The sequence below is a fragment of the Triticum urartu genome, chromosome 3A (genome assembly GCF_056163025.1).
Source record: "Triticum urartu cultivar PI428250 chromosome 3A, HENAU_Tu73, whole genome shotgun sequence".
NCBI lineage: Eukaryota > Viridiplantae > Streptophyta > Magnoliopsida > Poales > Poaceae > Triticum > Triticum urartu.
Window position 1 is genome coordinate 665,489,856 of NC_141875.1, and position 4,638 is coordinate 665,494,493.

Genomic DNA, 4,638 nt, shown 5'->3' on the forward strand with positions numbered 1-4,638 from the left:
GCCTCTTTCTTTTCTTACATATGGATAAAATTTGTACCTCTTTTGTTTAGTTGGTTAATAGGAAGCAATGAAAAGGATTTATCGCACAGGTACTCAATTTCGGATGGAATAACTCATTTCATCTGCTCTTTGGAGCTGATGTCTCTCCTATAGATCCCGACCAGTTCTTGCTATAACTACATATGCACATATAAGTTTAGTTAATACACGCCATCTTATCAAACGCTATTATATTTTGCTAGGATTGACTTGAAGATGACCAGTTCATTTTTAGACTTTGTGTCTTTTGTTCTAGTTGTACTAAAATGGCTTCAACTTTGCTGTCGAGCAATCAGTAATTAATTGCTGAGTGTTCAATAAATTAGATGAGCTCTTTTACGGTGATTGGCGAGTTACAACTCGTAATTTCGTGTAACTCCGTCTCTGTTTTTTTCTAACCGTCGGATCTGAGAAATGACTTAAAGGGTTTTTTTTGTGTGTAAAGGATAGAGTTGTAAATTAGCAGGTCAATCTAATCGCTAGTCAATCCCTGGCACAGCCCTCGTCGTTGTTAGGCTCCTCAATCCCCTCGCACAAGGAGCCACCGCCAACCCTGCCCTCGACCGTGGCGCCGTCGGCGTCCTATCGCTCGTGCCACCGCCGCCGGCGACCCTCGCACAGCCGCAGCCGCAGCCGCCTGCTCTCCTCTGCTGCCCCAGCGCCCCGAGCATCGCCCCGTCGAATAGGGCCTCCCCACGGCAGCGCCTCCTCCCTGGATCAGCCACTGAAGGCCATCAACGCCGGCGACCGAATCCATAGGAAGGTAACCCCGGGGCTTAATCTTCCGCCGCCGCTGCCGCCGAGGACGGCCCTGTTTTTTCATGTACATCCTCTGACCCCGTTCTCCTGCCCAGTCGTCCGCCGCCGCCGAGGACGGAGAAGGTCCGGTGTCTATAACCGTCGATTCTGAAAGCTCAACAGGTCAAGTGACCTTGTAGAACATTTTGGTATGTAAAAGTTTCACTTATGATCAACATGTTCTTGTGGTTAAAATTTAGAAATAGTATCTTAACCAGAATAATCCGAATGATAGAGGTAGTGTCGTACAGGAAATAATCTTTTTTGCAGTAGAAAACAGTCAGTAGATATCATATCTTGTTTAAGTGTTCAGTTGCCGGTTACGGTTTGAACACTGGAGAGTGTGCCTTTTGTTTTGATACAATTCAGTTAGCATGGATGGTGTTTGTGATTGGGTGATGAATTTCACCGTGGCAACTACGGACAAACGTAATATTGGGAAGACTGTGCAGTGTGCTTTTTGTTCCGATGAATACAGTTCTGTTAGCTTGGAGGGACTTTGTGATTGGGTGATAAATTGTAGGTGTAAAGATAAGAATCTGGTTCTAATGGGGCAGCGACAGTTATTTGTTATTTTTGGAAAAAGAGGACCGATGCTTTGCTTCAGAAATATCTTCCCTATGGATTCTAGCGTTTAGTTGATAAAGTTACAGAGAAAAGACTTGTGTGATGTGCAGGTAGCAGGCTGCACAAAAATGTTGGGTGGGCAAGGAATTGAAGGATGGAAAAACTTTCGAGCTTCGCTGGAAGTTGCGTGATCGATGAGCTTCTTTTAAACCAGTCGCTTGTTTTGTAAGGGTGTTGGAGTGAATTGATCCATTACAAGGATAGCTTGCTTTGTTTTGGCAGAGAGCCATCGTTGTTGCTCTGCTTTGCATGTTGTTACGTCTTGCTGATGGTTTATGTTTTTTTCTCTGAACTGGACAAACCTAAGCTTGTATTATCCGTTTCATGCTGAATGACAGTGGCTCACTTGAGCTCCTTAATTTTACAAAATATCTATCTTTCGCTCAAAATATCTACTCCTATTGATTTTTAATGAGTGGAACTTAATAGAGTTGGACTTCAGGGATTTATAAGGTTGCAAGTGTCTTTTTATTCTAGCAAAGTTGCTGCCTCTTTTATTGAGGAAAGTGTTACTAATACTTTTGACCAAAAGAAGTAGGACTAATGTTTGCTCACATGGTCTCCTATGAACAGTGATTGTGGGCGTCCACGATGGACGCTGCGGTGCAGGGACTTGTTTCAACAGCGGCATTTTGAGGTCATGCATATGAAGATAGGAAATACTGTTGATGAGGTGGAGTTGATCGGAATGGGATGTGTTTGGGATCATATCGGGTTCCCCTGCTGCTATCTCTGCAGAGGGTTGAGCGAGACCGCAGTTTCTTGTTCTTGCAGATGCATTCTTGGATCATTTCTTCTGACTATAGTGAATGCCTAATCCTACAGTTATATGAGCAGCATTGTTTTGATGAACTAGGCCTTGTGGTTTTCCATCCCTGTAGCTTGATTGCATTCTTCAAAGGTGGCAAAGTAACGATCGAGTTGCATTTTTTTATTTGTGGGTCTGTGTGTGTATTGGGGGCTGTATTGCTCGCCTTGTGGTTTACAGAAATTTAGACGGGTGCATGACCTTGTTGGGAGTTGTATTGTCGGGGCTCCTGAAGATTGATAAAGTTGGGGCTGCTAGATTGCACGCCCACAAGTATCTTTCTTAGTCGTCTAGTCCCACAAGTACTGATCTTACTCGTTCGGGATAACTAATTTCAGTTGTCCGGGTCCACGCGCACCGATCTTTTAGTCGTTCGGGCGGCGGTACCGCTCTTAGTCATTCAGAGCCACAAGTATCGATATTAGTCGGCTGGACCCACAAGTACCGGTCTTACTCGTTTGGGCTCACTAGTATCAATGTTAATCATTTAGGCCCACACGTACTGATCTTAGTTGTTAAGGTAGTTGCAGGTCCGGATGACCGGTAATGCTAGTTGTCAGTCCAGACAACCCATAATAGTAGTTCTGGGTTCGATGACCCATAATGCTAGAAGTGGAATCAGATGACCAATAGTTCTAGTTGTGGGACCGGATGACCCATAGTGGTGCTGGTGGACCTAGACGACCCATACTTGAAGTTCTAAGTTCGGACGACCCATAGTGGTGATTGTATAACCGGATGACCCATACTTATAGTTCTGGGTTTAAACGACCCATATCTAGTAGTGGGATCAAACTACCCATAGTGCCAGTTGTGTGCCCACAAGTAACACTATGGGTCGGGCCACCAATACCACCTCGTGCCCCTTTATGTCGTCCGGACCACCAATGCCACTACTAGTCACTCTGGATCGCCCGGGCTAACAAATACAACTAAGAATCACTCTGGGTCGTAGGGCCCACACATACTGCCGGGAGGATGACCCCCGGGTAGCCCCAAGACTGCGAGCCGGACAGGGTGCCTGCCTGCCCGGGCTGGCTGCGCCAGGGCGTCTGTCGATAAAAGACCCCGGGGGCTCCTCGCATCGACTTGCTCGTGGACGCTCGTTCCCGCCTCTCTCTTAGACGACGACACGATCGAGAGGCAAGAATGAACAGCTAGCTCCTTCCTCCTCCACCAAACAGCTAGCTCCTTGTGCATATCATACCATTTCAGCAGGACTAGGGGTACCTCCCCCGGAGGGCCACAAACCTAGGTATGTCTTGTGTCTCACACCCGCGCGTCCCTACCTTGCTTCCGGAACCCACCGGCGTCCGCCGGGCATATGAAGCGGGTTTGGGGCGCCCGGCTGTAGATGCTCCAACCCTCACAATACAAGTGCTTCGTTGGTCCATATAAAATGCTTCGGACACACATTGAATTAGATGAGAGGAAATGATTCAGTACCATCATGCTTCCGGTGCATGCTTTCTTTAGTTTTGGAATAGAGAAACCAAAGAATATGGAGGAAGCACAAAAACTGATCAACAAGGGCTAAACCTGGCGTGATTTGTGGGGGTAGTTGTCAGGAAGCAAACTGCATGTAAACTGCCTAGCAGGCCCACGTTCTATTATTCCATCGTACGGAGTCAATTAGCGAACGGAAGGAGCTAATCCCGTGCCGGCCTTAAACATCAGATCCGACGTCCATCTTACTTTCTATCCCACGGCACAGCTTCCCTAATGATTCACTCAAAAGAAAAAAAACTGCCCTAGTGACGGATTTACCCTTTCATAAATGGTCCCACCTAAATTTTGTAACGGTCCCACCATTATATGTAATTTCACGTAATTTCAATTTCGTAATTCCTCGTAACTCCTATTTTCCCACTGTCAGATAAGGGTGGATGAACGGCTCCTAAAATCGCCAATCACCGTAACAGTTGTAAAATTAGATTAATACAGTGTAGATAAAGATTGTCAATGTGGCATTTCTATTCGTTTACTGCCTTCAAAAGCTATTTAAGATCAATATAATATGTACGAAAGAGGTTGGATTATGTATCCCGTGGCCACCAACTTCCTGTAGTTTTTTCAAACTTTTCTGTACATTTTGAACCCATAAATTGAACTTGGAAAAAAAAATAACAAATCTCAGTTTTAACTGAAATAATACCGTTTTGAAATGTACATTTTGAACCCATAAATTGAACTTGGAAAAAATAGCAAATCTCAGTTTTAACTGAAATAATACTGTATTGTTCACTGAGTTATGCTTGATTTGCTGGAATGTCTTCAATTTTTCGGCATTGTTTGATTTTTTTTCACTTTTTAGAACTTTGAGCATTTCAATGGCATAACGGCAGTATTTTCTAGGTATCGGCGGC

The 4,638-nt window shown here is 45.0% G+C and overlaps 1 long non-coding RNA gene across 2 annotated transcripts; it reads left to right on the top strand.

Moving 5' to 3' along the window:
- Nucleotides 1-535: 535 nt before the first annotated feature.
- Nucleotides 536-2,514, top strand: LOC125549059 (uncharacterized). 2 transcript variants are annotated; one of them, XR_015599883.1, is made up of 4 exons: nt 536-802; nt 894-986; nt 1,515-1,586; nt 2,038-2,514. It is a non-coding gene; the product is annotated as an uncharacterized LOC125549059 (long non-coding RNA). The 2 variants fall into 2 exon arrangements; XR_007301231.2 differs by lacking the exon at nt 2,038-2,514 and having other exon boundaries at nt 1,515-1,973.
- Nucleotides 2,515-4,638: the final 2,124 nt, after the last annotated feature.